Genomic DNA, 13,086 nt, shown 5'->3' with positions numbered 1-13,086 from the left:
ATATATATATATATATATATGAAAAATTAATTACCTAGAGCAAAAAGTTTATGTACACATGTCCCAGATATGACAGAGACATTTAGTGAACTTAATCCCCATTATGAAGACATGGTTGGTTTGTTGGATAGCACCACCTGTCCCACATAGCTTTACACAAGTTGCTACCTGATGAAGAAATTTCCAAGCTACTAGAGTACTAAATTGCCAACCTCTTAAAGGATCGCCAAGTGCGTAGTACTCCAGAACTCCAGAGCTCTTTTAAAAGTACCAATATTTTTTCTGACTCTGCTAAGAAACTTTGAATGGAAGGGATAAGTCATCCTTGGACTGAACAGTAATGCTGAAAGGCCTGGCTGTGCCTGATGGCTCCCTGCAGAGCTGCATATATAGTAGGGGACCCCCAAATATCTCAAAGTTGAAGTATTAGCAAGCTTCATTCATAAATATTGTATTTCAGAATTCTTTCCTATTCTGATTGTACTCCAGATCCATTTACTGCTCTGCTGTTCCCACCCTGTGTCCCAAGAGGCTGCATTACTCACTTTCTCAAGGCTGGGACAAAATACCCAACATTCTTAACTTAAGAAGGACACATTTATTTGGCTCACAGTTTCCAGAGGGCTCTTTCCATAGTTCAAGAGATGAAGGCAAAAATGATGTGGTGTAAGGGTGTGGTGGACAAAAGCTGCCTACTGCATGGCAGCCAAGGAGCAGAGAGAGAAGGGACAAGATGGGGACAAGAATACACCCTTCCAGGTCATGCCCCCAGTGACCTGCCTTTTCCAGCCCAGCCTTACTCTGAACATGTGATACTTTGGGGAGACATATTACACATGATAGTTTATCTGTCTGCCTGCATATATATCACTACCCTAGTATGAGTCACTTATCATTTCTTCCCTGAATAATTCACTAGCTTCCTCACTGACCTTCTTGCTTCCAGTCTTACTCCCTTCCCATGCACCCTTCACAAAGCAGAGTGACTTTGCAAGTTGGCAATTTCCCTCCTATCTATGGTTCACTATTAAAACAGAATTTTAAAATTCAAGCTCTTTTGCTTGCACACCCTTATAAAAAACTGATTTTTGCTTATCTCTTTAGTTTCATCTTTTTTTCATCTTAAGTCCCAACCTCTAGCTGGACTGAGCTAGTTGCAGTTTCCAGAATTCCCCATGGCCCTCATGCTGCGAGGTGTGGAGTAGGATGGCCCCTCTATCTGGAAAGCCTACCCTTGCTTGTCCCTCCAGACCTCATCCAAAATCCCCTGTAGAAAGATTCCCCCATCTCCATCCCACTCCACCCCCTGTTGTAGTGTGTTAGATGCTCTTACTAGCTTTTAATTTTAATTTTCCATCCTGTATAATAATTCTCACCAGTAGACTATAAGCTTACCTAGTGCAGGAATTTTTTATCTTGTTTTGTGTTTACCTTTATATAGAAACTTCAGTGACCATTACAGTCTCTGAGATATGATAAGGACACAAATATTTTCTGAGTGCAGCTTCATGAATAAATTAACCAATGGGATACTCTGAGACACTGATTTAGTGTCCAGGAGACAATGATTTAGTGTCCAAGTTTTTCCATGGCCAGCAGAAGCTATTAATCAACCTTTCCCTCCAGCAGTATCTTCCCCAGGAACATTTTCTGACCTCAGCCTCTTCCTTGTGTAGGCTTATGCTCTGTTGGGGGCACATTTTTTGAAGAGAGAGTGACAAGTTTGCACTACAGATTTGAGTCTAAACCCCCCTCTGCAAGTAGATTCTAGCTGTACTACAGGAACTAAACTATTCACTCTTTCTAAGCATCAATTTGCTATAAACTGGGTTTCTTGGAGTATCACATAAAGGAATATCTACTACATAGTAAATGCTTAATGTATGTTGGTCTCCATTTCTCCTTTGTCCTCCCTCAGCACCCTGTACTCATGCCATCGGCTTCCTGGTCACTTGCCTCCTTCCACTTGAAATCAAGTACTGTATCCTTCATCTGTAGCCATTGGACATAGAGATGTACTACATAATTGCGAGTGGACTGGATCAAATTCATGCTTTTACTGGTTATGAACCTGAGATTTAGAGAGATTAAATGACCTGCTTAAATAATACAGCTGGGAAATGGCTAAGTCTACAACACGAATCTGACACGTAAGCCAATGTTTATTCAGTCTAGCTGCATGAAACGAGATGAGTGTATGCATGTATCTCTGCAGTAGGATGCACACTCATCAACACAAGCATGGTCCTACAAAGGCTTGTCAAATCACAGGCACATTGTGACTTCCTCTGGTGAAAGATGAGGGTTCTGTGTTCATTTCATTAGCACCACCCTGCCCTGCCACATATGTCACCCTTCTTGGTCTACCATCTTTCTAAAACAACTATGATATAATTTTCATTGGACAGACAATTTATATTATGATGGCTGTGTAAATCCTATTCACAACTTAGTCTTGTAGTATTCCATCATTTTTTTCTTTCTATCCTCTCTGGTATGAAAATGATCCCGTGCTTACATCCCTGATTTTCTAAGGACGTGTCATTGCTTCAGCCCCAAATTCCCATCTGTTGTGTTGGTCATCTCTCAGAATATTTAATATGCTGTGCCCTATCAGTTTACATTTTGGGAACTTTTTAGTACAGGGTCTCACTGCCTCAGCCTCTTTTTTGGTGCTGTTCAATTACATTTTCATAGAGACATATCTTTCATAGTCTGACTTGATTGGAGAAATGAACAGCTGATATTCTGGGATCTATATTATTATATTGGGAATTCTCTTCCTTCCTTCCTGTGTGAAATTGTTTGCTCCGTGCCTTCTTCTTTCATGGTGTTCTCCCTTGTTTTAATGAAGCATTTCCTGTAATAGCTTTCTGAGAATGATTCCACTGGAGGAAAAATTTGAAGACCTCTCATATTTCCTCATGACTTCAACTTGCTGTTACATAATCATCTCCTTCAGAAGTTTGAAGAATGACTCCATTTTCCTCCAGCTTCTGGTGTTACATCCAAGAAGTACAAGACCATTCTGATTCTTGAAATATTGCTTGTGCTTTTTCTTTAAAAGCTTTTCAGATCTTCTCTTTGACCTTGATATTCGGAAATTTCACAACAGTATCCCTTAGTGTGGATGTTGCTTCATCTAGCAGGCTAGATATTCAGGGGCCCTTTTCAATTAAAAAAAAATCTCATATATATATCAGGGATTGAACTTGGGACCCTGCACTTACAAGTCAGGAGGCATAACCACTGAACCACTGAGCTAAATCTTTGGCCTTCATATACTATGCCTTCTTCACATTCTTCATTTCCATTTGTTATATTGTTTTCTCCCAGAAATTGTTAGTTGGATCTTGGTTTTCCTGGTCTTCTACTCTAATTTTTATATTTATTCCTTAATTCTCTACCTATTTTCTCTACTTTCTGGAAGATTTTCTCAACTGTTTTCTTGTGTTTCTTTTATCACATTTAAAAATGTTCTGTAGTAACATTTTTAATTTCTAAGAGTTCTTTTGAACTGTCTTTTCATTTTCTCAGAATAATGATGATAATTTTTAGCATTTTGTTTTGTTTTGTTTTTGTTGTTGTTGTTGTTGTTTTGTACCAGGGATCAAACTTGGGTGCTTTAGCTTGCGAGGCAGGCAGCAGAACCACTGAGCTAAATCCCGGCAATAATTTTTGAACTGTTTAAAAACTGCTGTCTGGGTCTGGGGATTTAGCTCAGCGGTTCGGTGGCCTGCCTTGCAAGCTCAAGGACCCGAGTTTGATCCCCAGTACCAAAAAAAAAAAAAAACAAAAAAAACTGCTGTCTGCATGGTTTGTTTCCCCTAACACAGTGGTGGCAAACCTATGGCACGTGTGCTGCACCAGGCTGTTTGTTATCACTGAAAGCTCTAAAAGGTTCACCATCACTACTCTAAAATTTCATGTTTATTCTAATCTCCATGTTTCACATTAGAGAGTTTCTTCTTTAGATATCTGCTGATTGCGCATTACCGATTCATGTTTCAGAGTGAATAAAGCAGCAAGAATCTGACTAGAAACTCCAGTGCTCCAGTGGGACCTTGTTTTAGTTGCTTGCCTTCTCCCTGGGACAAAATACCTGATATCCTCAACTTAAAGGATGACAGGCTTATTTTGGCTCATGGTTACAATCCGTAGTTGGTTGACTGCAAGGAAGAAACAGAATGGCAAAGGGGCATAGTAAGAGGAAAGCTACTCATGTCATGGCTGCCAGGAAGCAGAGCGGCAAGGGAGGAACAGGGTTATCGAGATATCCTTTCCAGGTCACACCTCCAGGAACCTGCCTCTGCCCATAGGGCTCCACCTCCTCCTAGCAAGTCACCTGTAGCACCCACATAATTCATTCATCTTCCATAAATCCCACCTCTGGTTGCATGAGGCCTCTGGGAAACATTTTTCATCTAAACCATAAGAGGCCTTCTAACTGTGAGCTTCCAGAGACAGCTGTGGTTTTCCACAGGGGATAAGACATTGGTGCGTGTCCTGACCCTGGGAGACATTGCTGGCATCTAGTGGATGGAGGTTAGACCTGTTGCCAAATGTTCTACAATACATGGCACAGCCTGCCACAGCAAAGAATTATCCTACCCAGAACATCACTAGTTTTGGTTGAGAAATGCTGATATAGAATATTTCACTGGGCCTTGGAGTTGGGGGCCCTTTGACATTGGTGCTATTTATCTTTCTCTTGGGCTGGTCAGATGCTCCAGATAAGAATCCACCATTCTCCTATCTGGAGGCTACAGCCTTGGCTTCCAGCATTCTTAGAGATAGGGAAATGGGCCAAGGATTTTAACATTCTGTATGGAAAGGTCACTTAATCACTCTATTGACAGTATTGACTCCCTGCTGTCTGATATGGCTTAGGTTCCTCCAGTCCAGAGACCATAAACATCTAAATTTCTACAGGGGAGTAAGTTAGGAGGGGAAAGGCAGATACTTCTCTATATGATATAGGAAAAGGGATATGGAACTAAATATTTTTCTTCAGCATACTTTCAAACCATCCTTTCATTCTTCACTACACCCTTACCTCCTATTCATCCCCAGCTCCTGAGCCTTTAGGAGTGGTGAGTTTCTACTGTATAAAACAGCTTTCACAGCTAGGCATTGTGTCATGTGCCTATATTACCAGCGCTGAGGAAGCTAAGGCAAAAGGATCATGAATCTAAGTCAGCCTAGACTGCATAATGAGACTCTGTCTCTATAAAAAATAATCCCCAGCTATTATTGTAGCTGACACACTCAGAATTAACATTTGTCCATTTGCTTTTCAGATTTCTTTTCTCTGCAATCTTATGGATTTATGTGTTCTTGAAAATTGCTTTACTATCATAATTGAGGTTTCTGAAGACAACAGGAGTAAATGCTTATGCTTTCTCCTCTGTCATGTAGAGATCCCAAAATGTTATCCTTCATGGTGAAGCATTCACAAGTAAGTATTCTCCAATAGGAAAATCCTAAATACAATAAACCCAGTACTAAATGAAAACCATACATCTGTAGCGAACATCTTTTTCATACAAGATAAAATGTCTGCATTCTATAGAATCTGTTTTGGCCAGTTTTGAGGTGCATAGGACCGAGTGATCTTTGACATAGCAATGTTTTGTTTTTGTTTTCAGTTTTCTCTCTTGAAGAAGTCTATTGACTATAAATATCAGAAAATGATTATTTGGAGAGCATGTAATCAGCCAACTTGGTGTAATAGAAGCAGAAAAAAAAATTAAAACTACACCCAAGAGAAAACAAGAATCTCAACACAGGGCCGAGGATTTAGTCCTACACCCAAGAGAAAACAAGAATCTCAACACAGGGCCGAGGATTTAGTTCAGTGGTTCTGCCACCTGCCTCACAAGCACAAGGTTCTGAGTTCAATCCCTGGTACTGAAAAAAAAAAAAAAAAAAAAAAAAAAAAAAAAAACCAGGCATAAACAGAAAATGGCAATGTGGGCTAGGCTAGTTGAATCACTAAAGTTCTGTCTGAACAGAACTCAGACATCTCCATCTGACCACTGCCCAAACAGCTGGGATCATGCCATTGGTTCAGTGTCATTGGCTAAGAAATATGGTTTTTCACTGTGGTCCTTTGAAAACTTGTGATTTTTGGATTGTACTCTGTATTTCTATTTGTGAACAGATGCTGCTTGCAATGCCATTGAAACAGCACTCATGTAAAAAAAAATCTGCTTTGAAAACAGAAAGAGTATGGAGTAAGACTTCCCAGGTTGCAGTGGGTGCCAACTATGTTTCTTTCACACTCAAGCTTCAAGTCTTACATGAAGGCAGATACTACATTTCACCAGTGGGAAAGGGAGTTGCTAATGTCAGATATAACACAGGTTTAAAGGCAGATTTGCATTGAAGTTGTGTAAATAAATACTCACCTGCTAGCAGCTGAAACCGGAGCCTAGAATGATTTGATTCCTCCTTTTTAATTTCTAAAGGGACCACTTTACCATGGCAACAGCATCACCTTCCATCGTTGTCTTGAAGAAAATTTCCCAGAAACTTGATCGGAATACATGAGGATTTGGAATTGATTTGATGGGTCAGTAATCGAAGTATTTAATTTCTTATGTTTTATTTAGCTTTAACTTTTTAAAATTACACAGATAATACCATAAATATAGTATAGTTAATGGCATAAAAATTAGGATATGCAAATGAAAAATATTCCAAGCAGTCTTACTACTCAGTTGTAAGCACTACCTATGCTAGTCTATGCACTAGACTATTTTTCTAAGTCTCTATACCCAACCATGTTTAAAAGGAAAGGCAAAAATGAATATTTTTTTTTCTGAGACAAGGAATGAAAGTGTTTCCTACTCCTAGTCCTGCACTGAAAATGTATAAGGTGTTATAAAAGAAAGAAAGCAATTAAACCTAGACTAGGAATTAAGAAAGAAAGGAATTAAACCTAGACTAGGATATGAAAAAACATGGATAAAAAAGCGTCTTTCTTTTTAAGACTGTAAATACTGTATGTGGGTGATATGAGGATAAAAGCAAGGCAGTCATAGCAGGTGCAGTGGTGTATGTCTGTAGTCCCAGCACTCTGCCAGGCTGAGGCAGGAGGATTGCAGGAAGATTACAAGTTTTAACCTAGGCTGGGTAGCTTAGTGTCTTAGCATGTCCCAGTCTAAAATAAAAAATGAAATGAGCTGGGCATGTAGCACAGTGTGAAGGCCTTGGTTTCAATGCCCAGTAAAAATGTTTTAAAAAAATCATAACTGGAGGAAAAAGAGTTAACTTTATATTGTGTTGTTTAATACATGTTAAATGCTTAAGAACAAGCACACATATACACAGAAAAAGCAATTAATGTAAAACTTCTAGACTGTTATTGCAAAAAGGAGATGATGGGAGAAAAAAGAAAATACCCATTCAGTAGAAGTCAGTGTCTTAGTGTGCTCCTGCTGCTAGGCAGGCTAGATGGCCTAAATAGCAGATATTTATTTCTTAGAGGCCTGGAGGGTTGAAAACCCAAGATTTAATTGTCTGTCTGTTCAGCTCCTGGTAAAAGCTCGCTACCTGGGTGAGATTGAGAGGAGGAGAGAAAGAGAGGGAGAGAAAGGAAGAGGAGGAGGAGGAGGAGGAGGAAGGAACGGAGGCAGAGGGGAAGGGGAGGAAGAGGGGGAAAAGGAAGAGGAAGAGGAGGAATGAGAGAAGGTCTCGTAATTACCTCCCAAAGATTTCACCTCCAAATACCATTACTCCGGGGGTCAAGGTTCAACATATGAATTTGGGGAGCGATAAATGATACATTCAGTCATTACAGTCAATAAGGGATAAAATCTAAAGCAAAAAAGCAAGATGGTATACTATTTAACATTCAACATGAATGAAATTAATCTAATATGAATCAGTAAGAATAGATCCCTAAAGCTACACACTGAGTGAAAACAAGATGCTAGATGATAAGTAGAGTTAGCTCCATTTCGTTTAAATATTCAACACAAGAACAAGAGTCAATGTTTTATACACAGATATAGTAGTATATGTGGATATTTAGTAGAATGTACAAAAATCAGAGGCATGTGGATTTGAATTACAGGGACCAGTTTCAGACTTGAGGAAAGAAGGAAAGGCATTGAGGAGCACAGAGAAATTTCCATCGTATCTGTTTTGTTTTTTTTTTTTAACATCTCCTGTGTGGCAGCCCCAGTGTTAAGCATTACAGATGGTACAACGCATAGAAACAGATAAGGTTGCTGCTGTCATGAAACTAAGAGTATGAAGCCAAGTAAAATCTTAGTTACATATTCACTTGCAAAAACGCACATTATTACTGTGATATGTGCAAGAAGGGTGGTGGGGAGTGCTAGGGGATGGAGCGAGGCAGCGCTCTGGATGGAGAGACCAGCACTGCCAAAGCCTGGCGATGGGAGTGGTCTATTTTTTTTTCTCATTGAGTTTATTGGTACATTTTAGGTACACAGTACAGTTACATTCACCATTGGGGTCTTGTACCTTTACATGGCATGTCCTCCCTTCACCCCCTCCTCCCTTCCCTATTTACAAATGCTTTATTTCCATTTTTTCATTTTCTCATATTTTTCCTTTTCCCTTATTTCTTTTCCCCTACCATTCCCACTTCCCCTACATCTTTAGCTCCTTTTCTTCCTATTTCATAGTGTCAATTATACCATTAGGATTGGTTGGGCTAGGGAAAGGGTTAGAGATGCGGCTGGAAAGGAAGCCAAGGCCAGACCACTTGAGGCTTGCAGACCTCTGGAAATGCTTTATAGTACACTGCAGAAGGCCACTAAGAGATTTTGTTTTGTAGAGAGAGACTAATCGGGGTTGCAGTTTCAGAAGCTCAGTCCTGACACAGTATGAGGGAGACTGGAGTGACTACAGCGCAAGAGTAGGTATGGGGTAGTGATTGCAGCCGTCTGGAGTATCCAGGACTGTGGCAGTGAGGGAAGAAAGAGGAAGAGCCAATGAAATTTATTTGAAAGCATCAAGAGACTTTTAGAATTACATTCAAAAGGAGTAGGTGATTGACTATAAGATATATATTTTCTACTCTGTACCTTGCCTAGTTGTTTTTCTTTTTTTTAATGCTGTTGGAACCTACTTAATGGGTTCCAAGACAGCTTTCTTCTGCTCAGGCCCTTTCACCATGCTGTTTCTGCTCTGGATCCAGCCTCCTGTAGACTAACCTAGAAGCCAGACAAACCTCTCTTCCATTAAGAATGGGTATCAGGTATTGTGTCCCAGAAATGAGAAGGTGACTAAGACGATGTATCAAATCATGCTGATGGCCCACTGAATAGTCACCTGTTGGATGAGATCAGGAGAGGAGAAACAACAATTCTGAGAGGACAGAAGGTAAATAACAGTCACGACAACCGTGTGAGGCTTTCTGGAAATTCTGCCATCGCTGGGTCAGGAGTACCATCAGAGATGTGCATGCTTCCACTTCTATACGTGAGACCCAGTTGCCCGACTTTTCTGCCATGAGTTTATTTGCTTCTAGAAACTGTGCTGGCAGTGGGAGTAGACGTTATAGCACGCCTGCTTCTGCACAGCTTGTCGCACAGCTTGTCCTCCCCACCTTCCCTTCCTCTTTTTGCCCTCTCTGAGCTTCATTGTCTGTCCTCATTCATTTCTCCAAGTTTCTCCAATTTATACATTTATCTCCCATCCGCTCTTCCTTTTCCGCATCCTCTATAAAGACAACTGTTCCCCTAAACTCAGTGTCATTGGCAGAAGCAGCATCTACGGAAAGGGAGGAAAGAGGGGCATGGCTGAGACTTATTTAGCACTTAAATGCCATTAAAGTTAAGATCAGATTAGGAAAGCAAGGTACAGAGAACCTGATGTTTGGAAAAGAAGAGCTCTAGTAAATTGACTTGAGGATTAAGGGTGAAGTGGCTTCTGTTTGGTTTTTTTTTTTACCAACAGCAATTGAGTATCCAAGGCAAGAGTTTCAGAACCAAATGATTAATTCAGAGGACATCAAGAAATCCCTTGATGGATGGCACCTTGATCTACTATAATAGCCCCAGGGGTGTAGTTGAAAATGCTTTATAAAAGGGCCAACAAATCCAGGAGTATTACATAGGTAACATTTTTTTACTATCTCAAAACACATTTACATTGGGTGAACTACACCCTAAAAAGGCCATCTCCTCAGCTCATGAGATGTTGCTGCTTGTGCTTGTGCTTGTGAGTAGAAGGGCATTTCCATTTCTCCAACAGCAAAAGCCATATTTCTTTCAATATTAAGGTTAATGAGGGCTGGGGCTCTGTAATCTACATGAGTAGGTTAATTCTCATATGTCCTAGATAGTTGTGAGAGGAGGAGATTTAGAACTTCAGCTGAAGGGAGATGTATGCCCTGCCAAACTGGAAACAAATGCTTACTATGACAGCAAGGAAAGTTCTCCGTGGCAAGATCTCTGGGAATCTGCTTTTCCATCTACACAGTGCAGATACCAGACACAGCCCCACTTCTCCTGGGTGCCAATGAGAGATCCCAGCTCACGGGCTTTACAAGCCTTTGGTGGAAAGCAGTTACATGAGTCAAGCATTGGTTGTGATAACAGAAAGAGTTCATCAGAAACTAACCAAGCTGCTATCATATTCCTGGGAGGACACAGTTGTCCAGGGTGATTTTCAGAAGAGGGGGTACAGTTACAGTCGATCTTCTGTCCTGTTGTCGAGGGTATGGAGGTGCAAGACACTATGAAAAATGTCTTCATCCTCACGGTTGAAAGTGCCATTTCAAAGCTTCAAAACATTACAACTGAGCAAGACTATTTCATCTTGTTTTATTTCAAATAACATATTTTTCCCAAAGGCAAAGAAAGGACTGTGATCCTTAACATGACTTTCTTCCCCATTCAAGACTTCCTTCCATAGTGTTGTGATGGAAAAGGTGAGGGGGAGGAAGGCAGTAAGGCTACAAGCCCAGAGAGACTTCTATGGTTTAATTCATGTGGCTGTCCTCACTGTTACTCATAAATATCTAGAGGCTTTCTTGTTTTTTTTTTCTTCCTTTCTCTTTCCTTCCTTCCTTCCGTGTGTCTTCCTTCCTCTCTTCTTTCCTCCCGCTCCCTCCCCCTTCTTTCTTTGTTTCTGCAGTCCCGGGGATTGAAACTTTTCAGTAAGCTACATCTGTAGCCCTTTTTATTTTTTATTTTGAGACAAGTTCTTGCTGTCATTAAATTGTCTAGCCAGAGCATAAGCTTATGATCCTCCTTCCTTAGCTTCTTTTTTGTTCTTTTTATTGAGTTTATTGGTACAATCAAAGTGTACAATGCAGTTACAGTTACATTATTGGGATCCTGTACTTTTACATGATAGATCTTGATTCTCATTTTTTTCCCCTGCCCCTGCCCTCCCTTCACCCACTTGCTGTCATTAAATTGTCTAGCCAGAGCATAAGCTTATGATCCTCCTTCCTTAGCTTCTTTTTTGTTCTTTTTATTGAGTTTATTGGTACAATCAAAGTGTACAATGCAGTTACAGTTACATTATTGGGATCCTGTACTTTTACATGATAGATCTTGATTCTCATTTTTTTCCCCTGCCCCTGCCCTCCCTTCACCCACACCCCCCTCCCCTCCCCATTTACAAACACTTTATTTCCATTTTTTCAGTTTCTCATATTTTTCCTCTCCCTTATTACCTTTCTCACACCCTTCCCACTTTCCCTACACCTTTAGCCCTTTACTTCCTATTTCACATTATTAATTATCTCATTAGGATCCTGTGTACTATTACAGTTTTTCACACCAGAGAAACTATTCGGTATTTCAGTTAAAGAAATCTCTGTATGAATATTAAAAATAGGGAATCCTAAAATAAAACTAAAAAGGAAAGTAAACGAGAAAAGGCAATGATGTAAGATTAAAATAATCCTTAATTCTGAAGATGAAAATGGTCCCTGAACATATTTAAATTGCTTCTTGCTCTTGTAGTCTTATTCTTTTTTTTTCATTATTTAGAGAATACTTTATTAGTTTCTGTAATCAAACCCATGTAGATATGACATTACTTATTTAATACAGTGTGTTACCCCTGTACACATGGAAAAAAATAAAATAAAAATAAGAAAAAATTAACATTTCTAGCCCAATATGGCTGACAATTTCTGTACAATGCCAACTCAACACAGTAAATTGGGATAACTTTTTCCAAAGTTGACAGCACAGTTAAAGTTTCCAAAAATTCAAATTATATATATATATATAAAAAGACCAATACTAGCAGTATGTTATGCATCAAGAGCAGCAACAGCTTCTCCAGATTCTACAGTCATCTGAACAAAATTATAGACATTCAGCACATTCCATCAAAAAAACAAAAACAAAAAACAAAGAAAGGAATAATATCCAGATAACAGCAAAGTTCTGTTGCTGTTGTGGTACCTGGCACCATTTTTTTATTAGCATCTTAATGGGATTACAGGCATGCACTACCATGCCCTACTAGATGCTGTTTTTTTTTTTAATCGAAACTGATCAATAGAATTATTTGGGATGCATTCATTTGGGTCCTGTCTGACTCTGTGCAAGAGACTCTGCTAGAAAATTGGGGTTTTTTTTAAATCTAGTAATAGAGACAGAAAAGAAATAAACAAATAATTTACATTATGATCAATATGAAATTCCAGAACAGACTAAACTAATTGGTTACCTGTGGAAAGGATTAAAGTTGAAGGAGCAGGAAGACATTTGGAGAAATGCTGGTATGTGCTGTATTTTGTTTGGGATGAGTTATTGGGAATGTGCATTTGTCAAATTGAATCACATATTTAAAGTGGGTGCCTCTTACTGCATATAAGTTACAACTCCATAAAGTTAATTTAAACAAAAAACATGATATGTGCCGTGAAACTGGGTATTATATGAAATGGAGTACAGTGTGCAGGAGGTGTCTCAAGAAGGCATCTCTGTGCAAAAGTCTCTATGAGAAGTTTAAATAAAATTCACTGGGGGCCATTACTATTTTACTGACCTACACTACACCTGAACAGACCACACTGAATCATTCATGCTAGCTGCCTCATGAGCAAACTGAATTTAGTAATAGGCCAGTTTAGGGCCC

The 13,086-nt window shown here is 39.5% G+C and overlaps 1 long non-coding RNA gene across 1 annotated transcript in view; it reads left to right on the top strand.

The window, feature by feature from the left end:
* LOC104862571 overlaps nucleotides 1-11,285 on the top strand; it is a 20,054-nt gene extending 8,769 nt beyond the window's left edge. The window contains exons 5-8 of the long non-coding RNA XR_780366.3: nucleotides 1,919-2,150; nucleotides 5,301-5,458; nucleotides 6,471-6,574; nucleotides 9,141-11,285. This is a non-coding gene — a long non-coding RNA (uncharacterized LOC104862571). The remainder of the gene's footprint in view (nucleotides 1-1,918; nucleotides 2,151-5,300; nucleotides 5,459-6,470; nucleotides 6,575-9,140) is intronic.
* Nucleotides 11,286-13,086: the final 1,801 nt, after the last annotated feature.

This window comes from Fukomys damarensis, unplaced genomic scaffold, assembly GCF_012274545.1.
Source record: "Fukomys damarensis isolate Sample0158 unplaced genomic scaffold, DMR_v1.0_HiC HiC_scaffold_17, whole genome shotgun sequence".
NCBI lineage: Eukaryota > Metazoa > Chordata > Mammalia > Rodentia > Bathyergidae > Fukomys > Fukomys damarensis.
The sequence above is the reverse complement of the archived record's forward strand: the minus strand, read 5'-3'. Positions and strand labels throughout refer to the sequence as shown.